The following is a 27,205-nucleotide window of genomic DNA, read 5'->3' as shown; positions in this document are numbered from 1 at the left end:
GTAAAAGTGACTTGCTTTTTATGTACTGTATTTGGGGGTTTATTCATCACATTATTATGATGAACTGCCTTTTGAAATTACAGTGCTGTTAACTATTTCAGCCACACACCTCCAGAGTCATTCATTTTCTGCAGTTGCAGTACTTTTGTCATTGTGTTTTTAATCCCTCCCTAGCCAATCGTCAATCGGCTGAGTCACCCTATCCTACCTACCCCCTCTCTCCACTGGGTCGTTAATCTTCTGCATATTGTCAGTGTGTTCTTAATCCGCCCATAGCCGAGCTACAAAGACTCAGTACGCCTGCGTCTAATCACACCATCCCCTTACCCAAACCCTTAGAGGCCTGTTTTGTTAACGGTAATGCTTTGGAAAATCCCCTCTCGAATTTGTAATGTAAATCTGATGTGCACAGCACTGTGAGAATTGAGAGTAAACTGATATTTCATCAGGGTGTGAAAACATTTGTCAGTCAGTATGGTTTACAGTCACATGTTTTAAATACAATACAGTACATTCTTTAATATCTTTAAAATAAAAATATATAAATATATAAATATAAATTTAAATAATTCGTTCTGTGGGTCTGAGCGGTTTAAAAGCACATTACCAAAGTGGCTTTTTTTTCTGCCATGCAAGTCAATGGAAGAAACCTAAAATTTATGTACTGTATTTGGGGGTTGTATTTGGGGGTTTATTCATCAAATTATTATGATGAACTGCCTTTTGAAATTACAGTGCTGTTAACTATTTCAGCCACACACCTCCAGAGTCATTCATTTTCTGCAGTTGCAGCACTTTTGTCATTGTGTTTTTAATCCCTCTCTTTAGCCAAGCGTCAATCGGCTGAGTCACCCTATCCCACTCAGTACGCCTGCGTCTAATCACACCATCCCCCTCCCCCAACACTTAGAGTCCTGTTTTGTTAACGGTAACGCTTTGGAAAATTCCCTCTCGAATTTAAAATGTAAATCTGATGTGCACAGCACAGTGAGAATTGAGAGTAAACTGATATTTCATCACGGAAAAAAAATACAAAGATAAAAATAATCAGGAATAATACAGTACAGTACATACAGTACTGCAGCCTTTATTAAATTCTTCTGGCAGATTGAAATCGGAGAAACATTTACAAAACATTCTTATTCATTGTTGCACTGTAGGGGTCGTTGTCAATGATTATGATTCGCAGGAAAGTGAATAAATATTTATTTTTATTTTTCAGGAACCAAAAAATACAAATATAAAAATATTCAGGAATAATACATAATGCAGTCTTTATTAAGTTCTTTTGGCAGCTTGAAATTGGATAACCATTTGTATAACATTTGTAAAACATGGGGAAACATTAGTAATGCACATTTATAAGAATATTATTTAATACTATATACAGTACTGTAATGTACTGTATAATATATATACTATATACTGTATAGTAATATTATTTTTTCCGTCTTTATCTTTTCCTCATTCTGTCTGCAGTACAGTAGTTCATTGAGAGAGGAGAGGTTTTGTGTACATCATTACTGCTGTTTATATACTCTACATTTGACTGTACAAGCAGATTTGACAGGACACAACACCCCCACCTCTGCCCAGGCCACCCTTTTTCCTGAAACGACAAGAAAACCAAAAATTAGTGCAGTTACTGTACTGTACTGTATGTGTGTACTGTACTGTATTATGGCATTGTGTGATGTGTAGAACTACTGTAGGTGGCTGGTGCAGCTTTCTCTGGAAAGAAAATATTGAGCAGTTAGTAGGCAGTTACTGTAGTACTGTCAAACTAGTCTACTGTATACTGTAACTACTGTATACTCTGACTACTGTTAAATTCTATGTACTATCCGGATGAAGTCACAGGAAGTGACGAAACATGCGGCATGTCGGGTCTTTTAGCTGTTTCATGACTCATGCATAACTACGTCTGCTATCTCTACTAGCTCCTTCAGTGCGCAGATTTGTGTCAAAGCTAATTTTCATTGATACACCCATTTAAAGAGGTGTCAGTGCTGCCACAGGGCGGCACTTGCTACTCACTATCAAAACAGCTTGCTCGTTATAAATAGAACAGATACAATCATGCATACACGTCTATGTTATTTTATATAGACACAGCTGCCCTGACTATCTGGGTCTCGTATGTTATGCCCTATTTCCTCTTTGCAGCAGTGTACAAATAAGCAGCACTGCGGTCACTCGTTTTAAACATCACTCATCAGCCCAGTACTGCGCTTACTACTTTCACCACACCAGCAACTAAAGGTGTACAGCACCCTTGTACCGGCGCCCAAACTGAGACACATACTATACTAGAGGACATATTACTAGAGCAAGTACATCACAATGTGTGACGCATGAACGCACTAATGTACTACTAATACGCATCCCGTAATACACTGGGTTCAATTTAATAAAGTGTTCTATAGTGATCCATAGGCACAGCGCTTTGTGTGTCACTATGTTCAATCACTACTAAACATTTCTACCATACCCAGTGCTCCCTTTACCCGTTACTTACCTAAAACGGGCCATCCAAACAGTTAAATCTCACGCACCGTTCCGGCGCATGCGCAACACGTACATATAATAGACTCCAATTTTTTAACTTACATGACGCATGCGCAGTGTACATATCGCCTGAATGTGCTGCGTGAATACTTTGTAAGTCTCGGTAGAACCTATACGTACTAATATACCACAGGATTAATATCCTTACCTAGACTTCTGATACGAAGAGCATCTATCAAGTTTCATCTAAACAACAAGGGAGACATATTAATGGGAGCATAGTTTGAGACGCATGACGGAGTTTGATACAGACCAACAGTAGTCTATTACTACTCAGTGTATAGCACAGCACTATATACGGTTTTATATACACCATTATATGAATATTTATTAAAGTTGTTTTTTATTTTTATACACCACATCCCACCCCTGACCGTCTATATTTTCAGGTCTGCAGTGCACCTATTTAAAGGGGATTCTTTGGTGTACCACTCTCGGTGCACATTCTTGTCTATGTGTGTATATATATATATGTGCTGGCAAAGATAGATCTGCTTCTGGAGACCATGTTAAATGTGGACAATGGATGCTACAAATGGAACAACGGATGGATCGACGGATGGAGAAGATAGAGGCTGACATAGCGGGCAAACATTATTTGCTCGGTGCTAATGCCCCTGTTTCCCCGACGCCGGAGCAGGGGGGTGACATGGATTTGATGAATGGGACCTTCGACCCCCTTCCATCACAAAGCGCACCCCCTCCACCAGAAGATGTAGTGTACATGTATGCCGTTGAGGAGGACATGACAACCCCGTCAAGACCACACCAGGAGACACACGGCGACCACGACCGGAGGAAAGCTTCCTCCCAGACAACCTACCATCGCCCGTCGCCTCAAGCACACCCGTTCCCAAAAGACCTACACTTGCTCGCATCGAAACGGTGCCCGACATCACCCTGTGCTATCTGCCACCGGCACTCAGGGAGAAGTATAGGGTGATGAGTGCTGGTGCACCCCACAAGTATGTCTTGATCATTTTTAAGCACCATGTTCCCTACTCTTTGCACTGCGAATGGGTGTTCAAAGTGAACTACGATGGGAATCGCGTAAAAAAGGCTCTTCCTGTCAATGTAAGGAAAAACATTGTGGAAGAAATGCGGCGCTTTTATCCAGTTAAAGATCCTGTAATGAAAGGCGTTAGAGACTGCATCAATGGCGTTTTGCGCCATGCAAGGAATCGGCCATGGATGGACAATGTGGAGCACTGAACTGTATTGTACTGTACTGTAAATGCCCTGAAAACCTGCCCTGTTTGCTGCCCTCTAGGACTGAACAGGTGCAGGTCTGACTGACAGTGTTGCGCACCATCCTACTGTACTGTATACAGTACTGTGTTTCTTTAATAAAGGAGATGTTACTTAAAATGCTTCAACATTGTATTTGTAAATAAATGTTTTTGAACTGACAGCACCAATAAAAGAACAGGTTGATTTGTCTACTGTACTGTACTGTGCATTGTTTTCATTTGCTCCTTTGATAGTACTGCATAACAAAAGACAGTGTTTCTAGAATGTCGAGGCTTTCTGCACTGTTTTTTAACTGCCTGATCGCGCAATTGGCGTGGGAACTAGGGCAATAGGCGTGGGAACTAGGGCAATTGGCGTGGGAACTTCTGTTCTAGGGCACCTAGAGATAAAATTATTTTTGCCCCTTTATGTTAGGAACCCCCTCACTTCACCCCAACAGGGTCCGACCAGTAATGGCGGCGAGAAAGGGTCACGCTGGCGAGGAGGGTCCTACCATTGAGCGTAATGGCGGAGAAAGCTTTGAAACGGCTGAGTCAGAATAAGCAGAAACCGGAACCCACAACTCCGTTTCTGTTCAAGCTAGAGGGCTCAGATTCGGTCACCATGTAGTCCTAGTTGCGGCAGGCTTGCATGACAAATTGCGACCCACTCGTGGCAACAGAACGTTGTCATGATGATTTTAAAGTTTAGGTTTCTGCCATTGACTTGCATGGCAGAAATAAAAAGCCACTTTGGTAATGTGCTTTTAAACTGTCTTTTGCTATTTCCGGTTCCGGGGGTCGTGGAAGGCTGATATTTTGCCACTATGGCAAGGGTCCTTCCGCATGAGGACCACGCAAATTTCAACCAGCTCAGACCCAAAGAACGGATTATTTTAAATAATATTCGCGCAATTGGCGTGGGAACTACTTAGGGCCTCGGTCAAGTTCACAGCCAATTGGCGTGGGAACTTATGTTCTAGGGCACTTAGAAATAAAATTCATTTTGCCCATAGATGTTAGGCACTGTATAACACTGTACAGTATACTGTAGAAGACACATAATGAAACGATACTGAAAATGTAGAATAAATGCATAGTTTTATTTTTTCTGGTTTATTACCCAGTATACTGTACGGCCGGAAAACATCAGCATACAGTAAAATATTATACATCGAAATCCCCCTATTAGCCGTTTTCTTTTCTGAGGAAAAACAAAAAGAAAAGTTTTAATGTACAGTAATGGTCAGCCCCCTAAAGAAGTTCCCAGCCAGCACCACCAAAATAATACGGCAACAATACAGTACTCACCATAGAATTTCTCATTCAGCTGGCGCCGGCGCCGGTCCACTGCCAGTCCAGCTTTCTTGATCATCCACGTCGATAGTTTGCAGCGGGACTAGTCCACCTGTAGTCAGCTGATGAGGCCGGAAATCGCTTAGGTACATGCAAGCTTCATCAAAACTGCACGCGAAATCCGACTCAGGCTCAGGGTTGTCACTGACGGTGGGATCTAAGTCAACGATTCTTAGACAGAGGTTATTCAGAGACTAGCATCGAAGATGCATTTGATATTGCCCTCAATACAGAGAGAACATCTTTATTGCCCATTCGGGATGTTGGACACTCTCCCCTTGATACACATGTACAAACTCATAAGAATAAATATAAGAACCAAGGACTCAATAAATCTGACTACAAATGTCCACTGTTTATTTCACCGTTCAATAAACAAAGTGGTAAGATCAAATCAATAATATCCCAGCATTGGAATGTCTTATCTATGGATCCAGTATTAAATAAGTATATTGGTTAAGGTCCTAAATTTGTGTATCGTAGGGCGAGAACAGTTGATTCATATATCTCCCCAAGTGACATAACTGTTCCTAGAGTTAGTAAATCTTCTTTTATCACCAGGAGTTCTTCCAAATGTGGTTCTTGTAGTGTTTGTAAACACATGAAACCTTCAAAAAAAATTCAGGACAGCTTACCGCATCCACATGATAATAGGATTGATAATCACATTAAAAAAATTCTATATCGTAAGATAAGAGATTTCCTAGCCAGCTCGAATCTAGTGAGATTGACAGAAACAGACAGAGAAATGCTAAACGCCGATTTCTCTTTGGAGGAGCTGTCACAGGCCATTAAAGAACTCAAACCTTCAAAAGCCCCAGGGCCAGACGGCTTCTCGGGGCTATATTATAAGAAGTTTGTCAAGCTGCTTGCCCCAAGGTTGCTCCGAATGTTCAACGCAATTTTAGCGGGAGCCCCTAACCCCAGAGAGATGTTACTGGTGTCTATATCAATAATTCATAAACCTGGAAAGGACCCGCTACACTGCAAAAGCTACCGGCCTATATCACTAATCAACACTGATATCAAACTATATGCTAAATTACTGGCCAATAGATTATGTCTCATCCTACCCAAACTTATACACCCAGATCAGGTCGGTTTTATCAAAGGTCGGCAAGCCGCAGATAATACACGGAGTTTTATTGATCTGCTGGATCTGGCTAACATTACCACCACTCAAAGTATGTTATTAAGTCTGGATGCAGAAAAAGCCTTTGATAGGATAGACTGGCCCTATTTAAAAGAGACGCTTGCGGCATTTGGATTCGGGGATCGGGTGAGTGAAGCGATCCTCTCGCTGTACTCTAACCCTACCGCCAGGGTTGTACACCAAGGCTACCCCTCTCTGCCATTTCAAATATGGAGAGGCACGAGACAGGGTTATCCCCTCTCACTCCTCCTATTTGCCCTGTGTATTGAACCCCTGGCGGCACAAATCAGAGGAAACCCCGACATCTCAGGGTTAAACGCATACTCCCAAACACATAAAGCGGCCCTGTACGCAGATTATATCCTCTTGATTATCACAAAACCTCTCACTTCCCTACCAAACCTATTCGACCTGCTGGACCGGTTCTCTTGGATCTCCGGCTTTAAAATCAAACAGTCTAAATCAGAGGCCCTAAATGTCAATCTCCCTGGACACACAGAAAAATTATTAAAATAAAACTTCAAATTTCACTGGCAACAGAGATCTATCAAATACTTAGGTGTCCACATAACCAAAAATGTTAAAGACATATACAACGCGAATTACCCCAACCTAATCCGGACCCTAAAATCTGACTTGCAGAAGTGGACGTCCAAAAGGATCTCCTTGATTGGACGAATCCATAGTGTCAAAATGAATTTACTACCCCGTATCCTATACCTCTTCCAGACACTCTCAGTACCACTCAGGTTGAAAGATATACATTCACTTCAATCTGACATCTCCAAATTTATATGGGGAGGTAAGAAACCAAGAGTAAATAAAATTAATATGAAAAGACCTGTTCTGGCTGGGGGTTTAGCGGTGCCCTGCCTGTTCTCATATTATAAAGCGGCACAATTAAGCCAAATCGTGCAATGGCAATCCAACCCGAGACTTAAGAGATGGGTTGAATTAGAAAGTGCTGCGTGTGCACCTCTAGAACTCAGCAGCTTAATCTGGCTCCCCAAAATAGCGCGAAAAGGTGCTAAAATGCCGCTCTCCTCAATGACCAACTCGTTGTCAATCTGGGAGGCCACAAAAATCAGACATTCACACACAACACTACATACCATGATGACGCCCCTATGGAACAATCCTGAGTTCGTACCGGGTCTATCGGTCAGTAATATATAGATTTGGAGACAGAAGGGTTACAATCAGATTAAAGATCTGGAAGGTCACGACAGGAAAATTAAGACGTTCGATCATGTCAGATTAGAAAAAGAGATCCCCCACTCAGAATTTTTTAGATACCTCCAGATCAGGGCGTTCTATAACAAATTTGCCCCATACCCCCCACTGACATCCTTCGAAAAGCTCTGACTGGCAGAAACCGATACAAAGGGACTCACATCACAGTTATGCAGAGAGGTAATCGGGTCTGGTGAACAGGAACAAAAGATACCCTCATTTAGATCACAATGGGAAACAGACATAGGGGAAAGCCTAGAAGACGAGGAGTGGAGCGCTATCTTCTTAGCCACGGCAAAGAGTTCCATATGCACCACTCTCAAGGAGAATGCATATAAGGTCCTGATGCGATGGTACCTTACCCCACTAGGTTTGTTCCAAGATCCTCCCCTCTGTGCCCCCGTCAGTGTGGAGGATCGGCAGACTTGTTACATATGCTGTGGTCTTGCCCGTGGATCTCTCCACTTTGGTAGACAATTCGAAATTGGATACATAGATTATTTGATCTCTATTTGATCTCTCAATTCCCTCGGACCCGTGGCTTTTTCTATTGAACAGACCACTGGCGGGCCTCTCTAAAGCACACAATAAGCTAATTGCCCATTTTGCAATTGCTACACAGATCACAGCATTATGGAAACGCCTAGATATCCAAACCATCCCAAAAATTCGGAATCGTTTATTTGCCAGATGGAAAAGTTAACGAGTTTAGTTAACGTCCATCTGTCTGACTGTCTGTCCGTCTGCTGGTAAATTGGTCTGTGAATGAATACGTCTTATCCCCCCCGTAAGAAAGTTTGTGTCTAACCGCTATGTCAACGTCATCCTGTTGTTATTACTATCGCCAATTATAGCATATTGTTGCTAAGCCAAATGCACCATATATTGTATTGTATTTAATGTTAATATGAATCAATAAAAATTTAAGTTACAAAAAAAATAAAAAAATATATATATTAACAGTTTTATTAATTGTAAAAGCCAATTTGTGGTATACCTCATAATGTGGTTGCGGTAAAAGGTACGTGGGGAGAACAATCAGAGCTCTTAAAATCAGGATATTAGAGCACTTAAGACTTATAAGATTGAAGGATACTAATCATCCCGTATTCAAACATTTCTCTGAATGTGGACAGGGAGGCATTGGGAATTTTTCATTCTTGGGCATAGAATTAATTCATAATAGACCTAGAGGAGGTGACCGTATCAATTTATTAAACCGTAGGGAAACGTATTGGATTTTTATTCTTAGAACTCGCTTCCCTATGGGATTGATTGGCAATTGGCCAATTTCTTGTAGGTTTAGATCATTGTTAAACCAAGGTACTTTCATTCATTAATATGTTTTTTATTCATATTTTTATATATTTTTTGGTTCTCTCTTTTCCTTGTTTTGTTTCCCCCCCCCCTTTTTTCTGTTTTTCATATTATATATAATTGTTCTATTCCACATATTATTATCTGAAATTCTAAATAGTTATTTTGTTGTTGATTTAATATTATTATGTTGTCATATTGGTTATCTTTATTTATTAGTTATCAATGTTTTTTGTTTTTAAATGGAATTATTTGTAACATTCTCTTGGGCTCCTATATGTTTTACAATGTTGTTTTTCTTTTTTCTTTCTTCATTTTGTCCTTAATTATCTTTATGAGATATAGAGGATTATCAGTTATTTGATTTGATTTGGTCTTAGCATTCTTTTTGTCCTATTGAGGCCATTGTATTTTAGTTGCCCTCACTTGTTTTAGCCTCTCCTCTTGCTTGCATTGACACTTTTGCACTTAGAATGTGCGGAGGCCCACTGCGCATGCGCAAGTGTTGCGCATTGCGTCATGACGTCATTGAGCTGCCGTTTGGCACAAATTGCCTGCAGGTAAGAGGGTATTTGTTGGGTGGCGTCACATTGTGTTTTTATCCTTGATAAAGAATGCTGCGATGTTCGAAACGCGTTGGATGGGTCTCATGACACATTAAAGTACCCTTTTACTTATTTTGATTCTGGGTCCTTTCCTGCTCCATTTGGTTTGTGCGCTCATCCCAATTTTTTTACTTCTACATTTCATCATTGGAAGCTGCACAGCCAGCCAGCCACACCAAGGAATATTAAGTACTTTTATCAATTTAGGGGAACCTGCCAATGAGACTGATAGTGGCTGAGGCTTGTACTACACACCACCTGTCTTCAGGAGGACAGTACCCATTATTGTCTATTTTATATTTGGGATTACGGATTCATTTGGATGGTGGTTCTGGCATTATAATATTATTATTGGCCTGGCATTGGAGAGCTTTTGCCATCTCTCTATCTTATGATTGTAAAGGAGGATCTTTTTATTTGTATTTTTATAAGGTTTAATATGAATGTATACATTTTTTAATATATGATGTGTTATTTTAAAGGTTACACGTAATTTCTATGCTGATGTGGGAATTAAGTCCATTTGCCCATTGGTTAGGGATACTCTTACCTATTAACCTATAGTAGGAGAGGTTAATGTTAGATTAGGGGGTATATAAGGATCCTCTAACAGGTCACTGCTACTCCTGACGAAGCCGTCACTTAGAACGGCGAAACGCGTAGAGCATGACCCTCAGCCTACGATTGAGAGGGAGAGAGATTGTTGAGAATCCCGTGACGTCACTACACAACCGGCCAAAACACCAGAAGTGACATATCTCCCCGGCAAAGACGCAGAACGGAGGCTTGAAGTGGCGGCGGGGGTGTGCTGTGACTTTGAGATCGCTACTCAGTCACCATCTTCACCTCACCTTCCATGCTGTATTTGCTTTTGGATCTTGTATGCTTCCAATTTTACTTTTTTGGATAAATCGTTTGTTACCATTTGCACCTTGGCTTTGTGAATCTCTCTCTTGAGATTGTGATACCTCCTACCTGCTCCAGCCTGTGACCATCCACTTTAGTTGGATAACTGCATATTTATTTCCAGTACATTGTGAGTGTTCACTTAGGAGCTTTCTACACATTGTGTTTGGTTTAGACAATATTGCACTATGTAGTTTTTATTCTTTTTAAGGTTCATCTTTGCTCCCCTGGTTCTTCTTTGCCTGTTTTGCTTTTCAAGTCTGTGCTGACAGAGGGAGCCCTTGCAGTGAGACGCAGAAGGTTTCCAGGGTAGGATTTTGCCGGAGCACTGTGCTTCAATGTGCTGAGAATCTTACCTGATTCCTGGGTACATCTCTGGGGTGTCCCATAACTCAGGAACCCCGCTACATATAAAAATCTGATTAAAGATTCTCTGCAAAATCCATCCTTAAACTTAAAGCCTCGCGAGCTCCACTGCCCAGCAGCCCTGGAAAGGCAAAACACAGAAAATATTGAAATATTGCATAGTTATTGCACAGACTGAGTGATACATATATGACAGCTGGGAAAAGGAGCTTACACTCCAGGACATTTACACACGGATCAGGGTTAACCAAGTGGGCTTAACTTTATTATTGAGCCTGGTTACCACCTCACCGTCACACCTCCCCCCTCATGAAGAAGGCTCTGTTACGACCGCCCATCCAGCGGTTGAACTGTCCTGACACCTCTTGAGGTTTGGGACTGTCAAGGGGTGATAGTTCATCCACATTGCCATGCTCGCTGCCTTTTTTGTGCTGTATTCTGATGTCAAATTCTTGCAGCGCAAGACTTCAGTGAAGCAGCTTGGCATTCTCCCCGGACAACCGTTTTAGCCAACTTAGAGGGTTGTGATCAGTGATCACCATAAATGTACGGCCATACAAATAGAGCTGAAGTTTCCATAGAGCCCACACAATAAGCCAAACACTCCTTTTCAATGGTGGCATAAGCCACTTCCCTGGGCAGCAGTTTCCTGCTCCGGTACACCACAGGATGCTCTCCTTCCTCCTCACCGCACTTGACTGAGTACAGAACCAATACCAAAGTCCGAGGCATCAGTCTGTACCAATTTTTTTTTCATAGTCTAGGGAAGCCAGGATAGGTGCGCTGGCTAGTATTGTCTTGAGTGCCTGAAATGCTGTTTCACAGCAGGCTACGAGAACTTGGTGTTGCTTCTGTGTCAAGTCTATCAAGGGTTTAGCCACGGCACTGTACTGTGGGACAAACTTCCCATAGTAGCCAGTGGTGCCTAAAAAAGCCATAACCTGCTTCTTGGTCTTGGGGACTGGCCACTGCAATATAGCCTCAAACTTAGCTGGTTCAGGCTTCAGATGCCTTCCACCCACCTGGTGCCCATGGTACAATACCTCTGCCATACCTGCTAAACACTTGGTGTGTTTCAATGTGAGCCCATCTTCCCTAATTCTACTCAGCACCGCTGCTACATGCACTAGGTGACTATCCCACGACTCGCTAAATGTAATGCAATGTCATCCAAGTATGCCCTTGCAAAGCTTTGCATCCCCTCCAGAAACCTATTGACCAGGCGCTGGAAGATAGACGGGGCATTCTTCATCCAAAATGGCATCACTAAATATTCATAGAGGTCACTTGTAGTAATGAATGCTGACTTCTCCCTAGTCTCCTTGGTGAGCGGGATCTGCCAATACCCTTTGCACAGATACTTTGCCCCCGAAAGCTCTCTAACAGCTTATGTGCATGTGGGGCATGGGATAAATTTCACTGTTTCTCCATCAAAATAAATTTCTTCGTTTTGCGCATGCAGAATTCGTTTCCAAGTCCTTAGTTCTAATGAACTTTTACAACGGGGTACAATCTTTGGTTGCAATGAAACATCTTGGAAACGAACGCTGTCCTTTCCGATGTCACACAGATGAATGATATCGAACACATACCCGATAGTCTGCACGGGCTTATAAAACCCTCCCAAGCCTATCGGGATAATACACAGCCAATCTTGGCGTGAGAAGCAAATTCCCACCCGATGGCAAGTTTGCCAGCAGTTCCTGCAACCAGGCAAAGGGCTTCACGGTATGCCAAGGGTCATGCGCTAACTTCATACTTAAACCACTTAGCATACCAGACCAAGCCCCCCTGCACGGCTGCAGAAAGTCTGCCTTTTTTGCAGGATGCCCGGACATCTGCTAGGCAAACTGTTTATTCACATTTCCTGTCATTTAGCACTTTACCCAGGTCGGTGTCTTTTGATGCCACAGACTTTTGAAGACACCCTAGAGCCTGCTCCACAGGGAGTCTCAGAAGCCCTGACTTACATTATACATGACTCATCCCTGATCATAAATGACAATGGTGAATGCTTAATGTATCCGTTGCCCTGCCTGACTGAAATGTAAATGTCCCGGTTCCTATAACTTTAAAGTACTAAACTCTAAGCTACTTCTTATTTATGCTTTTAAATAAATGTTACAGTTCTAATAACTATACTAGATTATATGTCTATCCCCTAGCACTCTGCATACCAAAAATTAGAACGCTAGGACGTTCCTGTCCAAAGTTAGCTGCTTAATTGTGTGAGGGCAATTATGTGGTTTGTGGTTAAACTTTTCCCCCATTTGAGGTTGGGATGCAATGTTGTAATCCCCGGCCTCAATCGATAACCGCAGACGTACTTTGCCAATTGACCTTAATTGAATGGGGAAACCACATTATACACTGTTGTGATCTGGCGTCTTTTCCTGACCACAGACAACACTTAACCAATTTAAATTGCGGTTAAGGCTTCCCTTGCTTGTCTGTGGTTACACAGTGATACAGTGTTATAATGCCAGGCTCGACCACAAAACCACAAGCACACTTATCCAATTAACCTTTAAACAGCGCTAGATGCCCCTTATTCCTAGCAGGCGCATTTTAGACATATTAATACATATTATTGAGACTGTAGGCAGCTGTGGGCTGCAGAACTGAAACTCTACAGTCACTTTAACTGACTCAGGGGAACCTTGTCACATGACACATGAGTTATACTTGTGTGCCCCTTATACCTGACGGGATACACTTTTAACATAATTACAGGGTTGTCGGCATCAGGGAACTGCAGAGCTGACACTCTACCTTTACCCACTATGACTCCGAGGACCCTGTTTCATGGTTTATACAGTTGTTACAGGGTATTAATCTCATCCCCTTATTCCTGGGGAAGAGACACAGACATTTCACATACATTTACAGTATTATTACCCTGGTTGGGTTGCAGAGCTGACACTCTACAATTCCTCACCAGCTTTTAGGCAACCAGCCAGGCCAAATGCCTTTATTAATGGCCTGGGGACCTTCACTGTCACAGTCATGCATAAACTTGCAAAGGCATCATGCTGTGATGATTCCAGAATGTCTAGGAAAGTCCGGACTTAACAATGTACCGACACTTTAAAGTGTTAAGAGAAGGGAAGTAAATGTAAACAGGTTTCCCAGCCAGATGTCCAGATGTCCGGGACAGAGGTAGATATTCTGTCGATGAAAAGGGGGCTTGGTCAGGTGTGTTAAACGGCTCAGGTGTGATGTTAGCGCATTACCCGGGTCATACGATGAAGCCCCTTGCCCGGCTGCAGGAACTGTGGGCAACTCTGCCATAGGGTGGAGATTTTGTTCCCACGCTGAGATTGGCTGCACACAGTACAGTTTGGCTTAGAATGGGTTTAAAATTCTGACCAGTAAGTGGGGAAGTTAGATTAATCTAAGACACATCGTGCGGTACAAAGACTATTCCATCGTAACTAAGGATTGTACCCCACTTCAGGAGTTTGTTGGAACTAAGGATTTGTGAACGAATCCTGCAAGGACAGAACAAAAAGTTTACGGTGGAGAAACAGGGGTCGCATGCAGCGCCCCTAGCCAAGGACTGCCTCACTGCTCAATTGCGCACCAACCCTGCTTCCCGGGAATTGGTGCCTGGAGACTTTATTTTCGTTAAGTTCGTTCCATGTAGATTTTATTTCGTTTTGCCCCATCCCAGTAAGTGTTTATTCATGTTATTTTGTATATCAAGCTGTGTGTGTTTCTCGTGTAAATAAATCCCAATGTATTTTATCTCACGTTTTGCTCAATCAAAGAATCCGTGTATTTTTGTGTTAAAAGCATTGGTCTCCCGTGACAAGTGCACATGCCATAACAGGGTTGCAAAGCTGACACTTCAAACTCTCCAATATAGCTCAGGGGCACCCAGCCAGGCATAATACCTTTATTATTGGCCTGGGTACCCCTTCACCGTCACATGGACAACCTAACTCATGAGGAGAGGCTAGTTAAATTAGATTTATTTACATTGAAAAGAGGCCTATGAGAAGGCATATGATAACTATATACAAATATATTCAGAGACAGTACAAGGAGCTTTCAAAAGAACTATGTATCCCAAGGACGGTACAAAGGACTCGGGCCATCCCTTAAGGTTGGAGAAAAAGAGATTTAATCAGCAACAAAGGAAAGGGTTTTTTACAGTAAGGGCAGTTAATATGTGGAATGCATTACCAATAGAGACTGTGATGGCAGTTACAATAGATTTGTAAAAAATAAAAGGTTGGATATCTTTTTAGAAAGGAAAGATATACAGGGATATACCAAATAAGTCAACATGGGAAGGATGTTGATCCAGGGAGTCATCCAATTGTCAATTCTTGGAGTCAGGAAGGAATTTATTTTCCCCTTATGAGATATCATTGGATGACACGTCACTGGGGTTTTTTGTTTGCCTTCCTCTGGATCAATAAGTAAGTATAGATATAGGATTAAATATCTGTTGTCTAAATTAAGCATACTGTAGGTTGAACTTGATGGATGCATGTCTTTTTTCAACCTCATCTTCTATGTAACTATGTAACTATGTATAACGTTTGTAAGATTTCAATTATATTATTATTATATTGTTATGTTGTGCTCTTCCATCTTCTTCTGAATCTTCTTCAATCTCCATCTCCATCTTCATTTTCTTCTTCTTTATCTTCATCTTTAACACCCTCGTAATCCAATTGGAGGAGGCGATCCTTCCTCCTAAGCTTCTTGACATCAAATTAGGCTGTACAGGCTTTTAAAGGCCTTTGACATCATATTTCAGGGCAAATGGTTCACACGCCATCTGATTGGCTGTGAAAACCATGTGACATTATTTTTATTAAGTGACATCATGTACTGGGATTGAAGCCAGCCAATCAGAATGGCTGTGCTTCCTTCCCATTTAACATGATGTCACTAAATCCAAGAAGGCCGGCGACACATGGTTTTTCAGCCAATCAGATTGGGGATATAGTATAGAAGATAAAGATGGAAGAACATGCAGAAGAAGATAGAAGAGAACAAAATGAATTACAATTTTTACAATTTACAGATGAAGAAAAAGAAAGAAGAAAAGACTTAGGATTTTTTTTAACTTTTTTTTTTTTTAACCTTACCTTCTAACCGTTGCTGTTTGGGATCGTGGGTTGGTTCGAGAGTATGCAGAGACCACGGGAATCAGAAGGTGAAGGCATCTAAAGGTAAGTTAAAAAAATTAATGTACTGTATGTTATTTTTATTTTATAGGTTTTTTCACTGTATTTTTAATTGTTTATTTATATGTTCTTTTGGATGTTTGCATTTTAATAGTGGTTTATTTTTGGAGTTTTGAATTTGAAGGATTGTGTTTTTTTGGAGATTTATTTTATTTATTGATAGTTTTGGTTTGGTGTTGGAATAGTTAATTCTGGTGTTGATTTGGTATTTGATTAATTTATTGGTGGTAATTTTGTTGTGTTTACTTGATTTTTATGTTGATTTGGTAATTGCTTTTTTTAATTGGTCCACCATTGACTGGCATAGTGTTAAATCATATCCATATTATATGGGCATGATTTACCCACTGTGCCAATCATTTGGTTTATTGGCATTTTTTATGTGTTGATTTTTATATGTAATGTGTTGTATTTTGGGCCTGTTTAGTTTTAGCTTCACCATTTATTGCTATAGTGTTAAATCATGCCCATATTATATGTTCAAGATGTACCCACTGTATCAATGAATTGGTGGAGGGTGGGGGTAGTGGGTTTGGGGTGGGTTGCTAGGCTTTCCGGGTCGGTAGCAGGGCAGGGTGGGTTAACCCCTTAATTACTATAGTGGTTATTAACAGCTAAAATGATTAAGGGGTTAGGGGCCATTAGATTGTATTTTGCTATGTATTCTTTCTGGCAACAGAGGACATGGACCTGCAGGAGGCTGACGAGGACGTCCTTCATATTGCCTGGGGTAAGTAGAATGGTTTTAATTTACTTTATTTATGCTTGCTGGCTAAATTTGTGTTTAATAATGGTCAAATAATATATTATCCATTTCTGAATAATTGTTATTTTGCCCATTTCTGTACTGTATGTGTTTGGTGGGGTGGGGGGAGGAGTATTTATTGAAATGTAGATCATGTTTTTATTTTTTTTAATACAGGAATGGTACTGTAGGCCAGCGGGGACCCATGGACACCACCCGAGGACACCTGGATACCCACAGGGACCACCTGAGGACCCACAGACACCTGTGGGGAGAAACCGGAGAACCCTATGGGACCCCGCAGGCCCCCAGACCCCATGGGAACCACCCTGAGTACACCATGGGGATAACCTGTGGCCCCCAGACAACCGCAGGGACCACCCATGGACCGCATGGAAAATACTGTCCTGCGCTTCGGCTGTCTTGTAAGGCACCTATGGTTTCAAGCCGTCAATTAGCTGATAGGGAGGGAGCTGTTTACGGCCACTGAGTAACCCGGAGTAGGGGGGAATAAATAAACCCTTACCTATTGATTCCTTCCGGTCTGGGACCTGCTCTCCTCCGCAGCATGTGCGTGCAGCCTTCAGAGGTAATCAGGAAGTGAAAGGCAGGAATCCTGCGCCACTGCACATGACAGACTGTAGAAACTCCCGGATGATCTTCAAAAAAACTTTATTGCACTGTACACATAGGGCTACACCACGATCTCCCCCTCTACGCATTTCACCCTCTCAGATAGGGCTTCGTCTCGGAGTGAGGAGACGTGGTGTTAGCCTGGAATTTAAATATTAAAAAGCCTGCGAAAACGCGTAAAAAAATGAACCCCTTCATGTGAAAATTGCCTAAAAAAGGCACTAGCATCTCCCATAGGCATATAGGAGCCAACTAAATACATTAATAATTTCATTATTTAAATATTGGCTTATCTTCTTACTGGACAGTAACATGAAGGTATCCTAAAGGTATCTTAAAAATTGCTGACAACATCTCACAGTAATACTGTCCCCCTGAAATGATAATTAATTATCAAGTATATATTCAAATCCTGCAAAGATATACTCTAAACATATATAACCCCCATTAATGAAGGCTAAATTAGTAGTTAATATTAACCACTGCAAGTGGTACGCTCTTTCAGGGGAAACAGCATGAGAAGGTGAGGGAAGGGAAAGGGGAAGGAGGGGTGGCAAGGGATGGGGGAAGTGAGCGAATGCTGGATAGGGGAAGGGGAAAGGGAAGTGGAGCAGAGTGGTGGGGACAGGGGTGGGGACGGGGGGAAAGGGGGGAGGGTGGATGGGGAGGAGGGGGGGAGGGGGAGTGGGGGGAAGGGGACAGGAGGGGGGGGTACCTAGAGGAGGGAGGGGGGGAGGAAAGGGGAGGTTAAGAAGGGGGAAGTTGACAGAAAATGGAGGCAGAAAAGGAAAGAAAAACAGATCCGGAATTAAGTTACAAATCATCTGTAACCCAAAACACTAAGTGCTCATTATTGAAATCTAAATTATAAGAGGACAAAGCAGATTCTCGTGCTCTGAAAAGATCGTGCTCTGAAAAGAGCATATCATGACATCTTATAAAAAACTTATAAAAGCATCGCAGATCCCATTCGACATTCAGTCCATTGAGTTGTAGGGTGCTCAATGCAAAAATCCAATGAGCCTCTCGCTGATGCAAGATTTTTACCCTATCCCCACCACGGGGGGGGTAATGGAATGTGCTCAATGGCTATACATTGCAGAGCCTCTACTGAACCCATTGGACATGTGTTAAAATGTAAAGAAATCGTATGCAACATATCGTGGTTCCGTATGAGTCTTAGGTGCTCTAAGATGCGAATCTTGAGCACTCTGCTGGTTAAACCCGCGTATTGTTTGTTGCATCCGCATTTCAGTAGGTAAACCACAAAAAAATTGGTCTGACAAGATATAAAAGATTTAATTTTAAATCTGCGTGTTTCATCACGGTTGGTGAAGTGTGTTGCTTTACTCATGTTTGGGCATATTTTACAGTGACCACATTTAAATGAACCCAGTAGCCTAGGAAATAGAGATAATCTATTTTTGTTATGATTCTTTACTTGTACCATGCTAGGTGATAAAAAATTACCCAGTGTAGCCGCTTTACGAAAGACTACCCGAGGGCAAGTGCAGACCATTTTACCTAACAAGGGGTCTAAAGCTAGCGTAGCCCAGTGTTTACGAATAATCATTTTGAGAATTGGCTTGTTCGCTGTAATTTGTGATAACAAAAGGCGCATCAGTGTTCTCGGATGGTATACTCTGGCCAGACTGACGATTATCCATATTAGTTAGCATCTCTCTCTCAGTATTGAGTGCTGCGTAATAGGCTAGATCAAGATCTTTTCTGGCATACACCCTTGACAGGAATCTGTCTCTCATTTCTCCCGCCCTGTGTTCAAAGGCCTCCAAAGAGGAACAGTTCTGACGTAAACGATGGAACTGTCCCTTAGGAATGCCCTTGATCAGAGGACGGGCATGGCAGCTTCTAGCATGAAGTAATGAGTTCCTGGCATTATCTTTGCGGAAGATATCAGATTGAATTTTATTCTCAATGTCAATATATAAATTGAGATCTAAAAACTGTATTTGATACATATCAAATACATGAGTAAATCTGAGATTTAGAACATTATTTGCCAGGTAGTCAAAAAACTTCTTAAGCTCCTCCTCTCCACCACTTCAGATCATGATAAGATCATCAATATAGCGCTTATAAAACGCTATATGATGTCTAAAAGCATTGGAATCTCCAAACACGTGGGACATCTCCCACCAACCCATGAAGAGGTTGGCGTAGGAGGGGGCAAACGAAGTCCCCATAGCAGTCCCACGTGTTTGGAGATAAAACTGTTTGTCAAAAAGAAAATAGTTGTGTGTGAGTGAAAATCTAATGCTGTCCAATAAAAAAGCAATATGTGCAGGAGAAAGAGCAGAATGACTGTGAAGAAAAAATTCAATAGCTGTGAGCCCGTGGTCGTGCTAATGATATTGTATAAAGAAGCTACATCCAATCTTGCATCAGCGAGAGGCTCATTGGATTTTTGCATTGAGCACCCTACAACCCAATGGACTGAATGTCGAATGGGATCTGCGATGCTTTTTATAAGTTTTTTATAAGATGTCATGATATGCTCTTTTCAGAGCACGAGAATCTGCTTTGTCCTCTTATAATTTAGATTTCAATAATGAGCACTTACTGTTTTGGGTTACAGATGATTTTTAACTTAATTCCGGATCTGTTTTTCTTTCCTTTTCCACCTCCATTTTCTGTCAACTTCCCCCTTCTTAACCTCCCCTTTCCTCCCCCCCTCCCTCCTCTAGGTACCCCCCCCCCCCTCCCGTCCCCTTCCCCCCACTCCCCCTCCCCCTCCCGTCCCCCACCCTCCCCCTTCCCCCTGTCCACCCCCGTCCCCACCACTCTGCTCCACTTTCCTTTCCCCTTCCCCTATCCAGAATTCACTCACTTCCCCCATCCCTTGCCACCCCCTCCTTCCCCTTTCCCTTCCCTCACCTTCTCATGCTGTTTCCCCTGAAAGAGTGTACCAATTGCAGTGGTTAATATTAACTACTAATTTAGCCTTCATTAATGGGGGTTATATATGTTTAGAGTATATCTTTGCAGGATTTGAATATATACTTAATAATTAATTATCATTTCAGGGGGATAGTATTACTTTGAGATGTTGTCAGCAATTTTTAAGATACCTTTAGGATACCTTCATGTTACTGTCCAGTAAGAAGATGAGCCAATATTGAAATTATGAAATTATTAATGTATTTAGTTGGCTCCTATGATATCCCTATGTACTGTGCATTTATATGCCTATGGGAGATGCTGGTGCCTTTTTTAGGCAATTTTCACATGAAGGGGTTAATTTTTTCACCCGTTTTCGCGGGCTTTTTAATGTTTAAATTCCAGGCTAACACCACGTCTCCTCACTCCGAGACAAAGCCCTATCTGAGAGGGTGAAACGCGTAGAGGGGGAGATCGTGGTGTAGCCCTATGTGTACAGTGCAATAAAGTTTTTTTGAAGATCATCCAGGAGTTTCTACAGTCTGTCATGCGCAGTGGCGCTGGATTCCTGCCTTTCACCACCCATGGACCCCTTGGGCCCACAGACACCCACGTGGACAACTTGGAGGCCCACAGAGCCAAGCGAGGACCACCCGAGGGCCCACAGACACTCATGGAAACCCCCGGGGTGCACTGTGGGGCCTGCAGACACCCGTGGTGTAAAAAAATAAAATATGGTTTTATGTGGGGTTACTGGGGGTTGGTTGTGTTTTGGTGTTTATTACATAATTTAATTTAAATTGTATTACTAGTGTATTATAGCAGGGGGTCTCCGGAGCATAACATTGTTGATTTGAGGTCTGTGGACCCCGTGCTTCCCAAGTTACAGGCCCTGGTATGGGGTGCCGGTATCTCCTAAGAAAGTTAATGTCCCGCGTCACTTGACTGGGACATTTCAATGCATAGGATATACCGGTACCCTATAATGGACCTGAAACCAACACGATTCTGCGCCAGAGACCCCATGCTCATCTACACTAGTAATAAAATTTCAAAATATTTTTTTTCTGACGATATTTGCTCTCTCTCTGCAGCAGCTGGTTAAACCCTTTTCGGAGGGCAGATCATCTCACTGCCAGCTACTTGCCAGTGTTGCAAATGTTGCTATCACTGGTATTCGGGACTTTCTGCATACTGTGATAGCACCACTGCAAATTATGGCGATTTAAAAACCTTTGCGATGTATTCTATTGGACTTTACTGCATGAGGCCCTTAGTGTCATAAGCACTATGAAGCTCAGGGAAGTATTCCGGTTATGAGGATGAGATATACAGTTACATAGTTACATAGTTACATAGCTAGAAAAGTGTATCAAAGGAAATACACCAAAGAATCCCTTTTGCAGGCGCACCGCAGACCTTTATAGTATATACGGTCAGGGGTGAATGTAGTAGGCGAAGTTAACTTTATTTCATACTAATATGTCAAACGTGTAGTTAAAACATTATATAGTGTGGATCTATATACTCAAATAAAAAATAGACAACTAACGTCTATTCGGTCTCTACCATGCGTCTCCTTTACCTCCTATGTACTACTCTATAGGATATAAGTATTGATGTCTCCTTTACTTTTTCAGTTTTCCTTCTTTTGCTTCTAATCCCCGTGCCCTTGTATGAGGTTCTCGTATCCTTGGTATATACAGATGGATAGATGTAGATCCTGTTGTGTATATTTAATCTATTTTCTGATTTAGATAGTTCCACCCCGGATGAAGTCACAGGAAGTGACGAAACATGCGGCATGTCGGGTCTTTTGCCGACTTATAACTAAACTTTGCCAGCTACCTCTAGCAGCTCCGATAGAACACAGCTCTTCTTAAACATCACTACCTATATGATACACCCATTTAAAGAGGTGTCAGTACTGCCACAGGGCAGTACTCTCTTTGAACTATACACGAGTGTATCAGCATCCAAGAGAAATGTATGCGGTCATCCAGAATTAAGCTTGACCAGCACACCGCGGAAAGCGCTCTAATAGTGCCAACACTACCTCCACACTGCCCTTTGAAACCTTGCACAATACAGTGTAAAACTCCGTTTTAGCAAGAACACTTGTACTACTACGTGATTAAACTACACATCAGCTTACCAAGCATCGCGTGCGCAGCTCCCATCAAAACAATACCAGTGTGGGACATATTTTTATTTGTGCACAGGGAAACTTCACATCAGACAACTAGAATTCACTCATAGGTGTTTGAGATCGTAGTATAACACAGCGCCTGTCTATTTACTTACCTTACACTACACGCAGAGTACACAAACAGTATCAGTATAAGCCCGTTCTGACGCATGCGCTGTCTGAGCTCATACAATAATCTGATGGCTACAAACTGCCCTACTCATGACGCATGCGCGGTTCGTATTACACGAAGGGTATACTATAGTGACACTTAACGATACTGTTGGAACTTAACATTATCAGCAAGCGTGTACGTGGCTACCCACAAGACAATACTGGTATGGGACATATTTCTTTTTAAAGTGTGCACTGGAAATTTGCAAATTATGCAACTATAATTCAATCTAAGGTGTTTGAGATCTTCATTATCAGAGCGCCTGTCTGTTTACTCACCTTACACTACATGAAGAGTACACCGAACTGTATTAGCATAACCTCGTTCTGACGCATGCGCGGTCTGAGTTCATACAAAAATCTTATGGCCACAAACTGTACTGCTTACGACGCATGCGCGGCTCTTGGTATACGAGGGGTATACTATACATGAGGCATCTCTATGCCCTAATTTCTCTGCTGTTGTGTCAGTAACACAAATGCAGCATGACTTAGAAATGAGTGACAGTAAGTACCACTGAGCGACACTGTGTTGAATTTAACATTATCAGCAAGCTTACCGTATCAAGTGTACAGTGTACTTGCTATTTCAGCAACCACCACCCAGATCCGGAAAAAGCGTGATAACACACAGTCTTCTATGAACGTACGTGTTAAATATAGACCAATATCCCCATAACCTGTTCAACTCAGGAGGGGTTTTTACAAACAACCCCCTGCAAATCTTTCACCAACAGCCAACCACGGCACCTTGTCCTATGCTAAATTTACAGCTATATACACTAAACAGGGATACAGGGAACGGACTCCTACAGTGGAGCATTGGTCGTATATGAAAATAATATAACCCTCCCAAACGAGGGATCAGGTGGAACTATCTAAATCAGAAAATGGATTAAATATACACAACAGGATCTACATCTATCCATCTGTATACACCAAGGATACGAGAACCTCATACAAGGGCACGGGGATTAGAAGCAAAAGAAGGAAAACTGAAAAAGTAAAGGAGACATCAATACTTATATCCTATAGAGTAGTACATAGGAGCTAAAGGAGACGCATGGTAGAGACCGAATAGACGTTAGTTGTCTATTTTTTATTTGAGTATATAGATCCACACTATATACTGTTTTAACTACACGTTTGACATATTAGTATGAAATAAAGTTAACTTCACCTACTACATTCACCCCTGACCGTATATACTATAAAGGTCTGCGGTGCGCCTGCAAAAGGGATTCTTTGGTGTATTTCCTTTGATACACTTTTCTAGCTACTTAAACACATCCCTAGGCAGCACGCTCTTTCCAACAAGGGGTCTTAAGAGCGAGGTTTTCTCCACTACAGTACATAGATACATAGTTACGTAGTAGGTGAGGTTGAAAAAAGACGTAGGTCCATCAAGTTCAACCTATGCTAAATTTAGACAACAGATACTTTATCCTATATCTATACTTACTTATTGATCCAGAGGAAGGCAAACAAAAAACCCCATTAAGGGGAAAAATTAATTCCTTCCTGACTCCAAGAATTGGCAATCGGATTAATCCCTGGATCAACATCCTTCCCATGTATACTTATTTGGTATATCCCTGTATACCTTTCTCATCAAAAAAGATGTCCAACCTTTTTTTGAACAAATCTATTGTATCTGCCATCACAGTCTCCATGGGTAATGAATTCCACATTTTAACTGCCCTTACTGTAAAGAACCCTTTCCTTTGTTGCTGGTGAAATTTCCTTTCCTCCAACCTTAAGGGATGGCCCCGAGTCCTTTGTACTGCCCGTGGGATGAAAAGTTATTTTGAAAGCTCCTTGTATTGTCCCTGAATATATTTGTATATAGTTATCACATCCCCTCTTAGACGCCTCTTTTCTAATGTAAATACATCTAATTTAGCTAGCCTCTCCTCATAAGTTAGATTGTCCATCCCCTTTATTAATTTGGTGGCTCTTCTCTGCACTCTCTCTAGTTCCATAATGTCTTTTCTTTGGATTGGTGCCCAAAATTGTACTCCATATTCAAGGTGTGGTCTTACTAATGCTTTGTAAAGGGGCATAATTATGTTTACTTCCCTTCCATCCATTGCCTATGTGATGCAAGATAAGATCTTGTTTGCCTTTGCAGCTACTGCATGACATTGGGCACTATTGCTAAGCCTGCAGTCTACAAGCACTCCTAAATCCTTCTCCTTCAAGGATTCCCCCAATATACTGTATCTCCATTTCATTTGTAAGTCGCCTTTTTATTCTTGCATCCCAAATGCATAACCTTACATTTATCTGTATTAAGCCTCATCTGCCATTTACCTGCCCACGTTTCCAGTCTCTCCAAGTCCTTCTGAAGAGAAATTACATCCTGCTCTGATTTTATTACCTTACACAATTTAGTATCATCAGCAAAGATGGAGACTTTGCTCTCGATCCCAACCTCAAGGTCATTAATAAACAAGTTAAAAAGCAGGGGTCCCAGTACCGATCCCTGAGGTACTCCACTCATGACTTTAGCCCAACATGAAAAAGCTTCATTTATGACAACCCTCTGTTGTCTGTCCTTTAACCAGTTTTCAATTCAGGTGCATATATTATTACTGAGTCCAAATTTCTTTATTTTGTACACCAACCTCTTGTGCGAAACCGTATCAAAAGCCTTTGCAAAATCTAAGTAGACCACATCAACTGCATTACCCTGTCTAAATTTCTACTTACCTCTTCAAAGAAACAAATAAGGTTCGTTTGACAAGATCTATCCTTCATAAATCCATGCTGACTATTACTAATAATTTTGTTTTCCATTAAGTATTCCTGAATATTATCCTGTATTAAACCTTCAAGTAGTTTCCCTACTATTGAAGTCAGGCTTACAGGTCTGTAATTTCCCAGTTGCGATCTAGCTCCCTTTTTAAATATAGACACCACATCTGCTTTACGCCAATCTTGTGGTATTGAGCCTGTGGAAATGGAGTCCTTGAATATTAAATATAATGGTTTTGCTATTTCTGAGCTTAACTCCTTGAGAACTCTTGGATGCATGCCATCGGGGCCATGTGCCTTATTTACTTTAATTTTATCAAGTCGCTTATGAACTTCTTCCTCAGTTAACCAGTGATAGAACAAAGTGTGCAATTAAAACATACTATAAAAATACACTGTAAAAATTATTATAAAAGTAAACCGGTGACCAATAATATAAATTAGATAGTAAAAAATACAAAGTGATCCCATTCAACCTTCAAATAAGGAAAAGTCTTCTTGTTCCTTGGTGATCAGTGGGTGAATAGGATGAGGGAGCGGGATCACATATGTAAACAAAGAGATAAAAGCAATTCCTGAGAAAGCTATTGAAGATAGCGAAACGCATAGAATCGAGGCAACAGCGGAGCGACATTGAGGTGGACCGACGCCGAGTCTGAAGTGGTGTTTCCTGCGGCCGCATTTGGATATACCGCCTGCAAGGCGCTTCCGGGTTCCACCAATCACGGAGCGGTGAGGACATCTTCGCTCCATCTGATAACTCTTACATGCTGATTTTAACTTGTGAATTTGTAAGTGCGCACTTGTGAAGTGCTTCTTTATTAAAGTACCTTATACTGTATACTGTCTATGCTATGGTGTTTCTCCGCCTTCTGTCCTAGTACACCCACATCCATCTCCTGCACCCAGAGGGTTCACTACGCGGAGTCTCAGTTTCTATACACCATTTAATGTGACACACTTGTTTGACTCACACGTATGTGAGAATAACATCTACAGACTTTTTGTCTACACTTTACATAATTTTCACTACTGTGCTGTACTATTTACTTTTTTCTCTGTTTACATATGTGATCCCGCTCCCTCATTCCATTCACCCTTTTTTAAATCCAGGCATCATGTCTGTTTTACGCCAATCTTGTGGTACTGAGTCTGTGCAAATGGAGTCCTTGAATATTAAATGTAATTGTTTGGCTATTACTGAACATAACTCTTTAAGAACTCTTGGATGTACACCATAAGTGCCTGGTGCCTTATTTATTTTGATTGATCCATACTGGTAATGGTATTGGGGCAGGTACCTAGGCAGAGACAGGAACTAAGGTTGGGGCAGGTACTTTAGTAGATGCAAGTAGTTGGGATATAGGTTTATCTTGGTTTCAGAGTTGATTGGTCTGTATTGGAAATGGTATTTGGGCAGGCACTTACATTGGAGCAGGTACTCGGCTGGAGGAAGATTGGGGGAACCGGTTTGGGAAGGTCTATCATTCAATTTCTTGGTCCAGACTATTCTCTTTCTCCTTCGAAAGCTGTCATGATAAAAATACCCATCCACAATGCGTGCAGTGCCCAGTAACCGCCCCTGTTGCCAGGATGCAGAGGTGTTATAATAAAGCAATCATTCATGCTTAAGTGGTGTCTAATAGAATTCCTCAACCATTCTTGGTTTGGTTATTCTCTGTAGAATTTGTACTTATCAACGATATACTCATAGATCCCATCTAGAGTTGATCTCTTATTTGCCCTGACTACACTATACTCATACTGTAGATCTCATCTATATTTGCTCTCTTATCTGTCCTGACTTGAATTGCTCAATATATGATATAGGCATAACGGCAAGCTGGTCTTGTGTAGCATGGAAGAAGAGTCG

The sequence above is a fragment of the Ascaphus truei genome, unplaced genomic scaffold, assembly GCF_040206685.1.
Source record: "Ascaphus truei isolate aAscTru1 unplaced genomic scaffold, aAscTru1.hap1 HAP1_SCAFFOLD_969, whole genome shotgun sequence".
NCBI classification, from domain to species: domain Eukaryota; kingdom Metazoa; phylum Chordata; class Amphibia; order Anura; family Ascaphidae; genus Ascaphus; species Ascaphus truei.
This window is presented reverse-complemented; position numbering follows the sequence as displayed.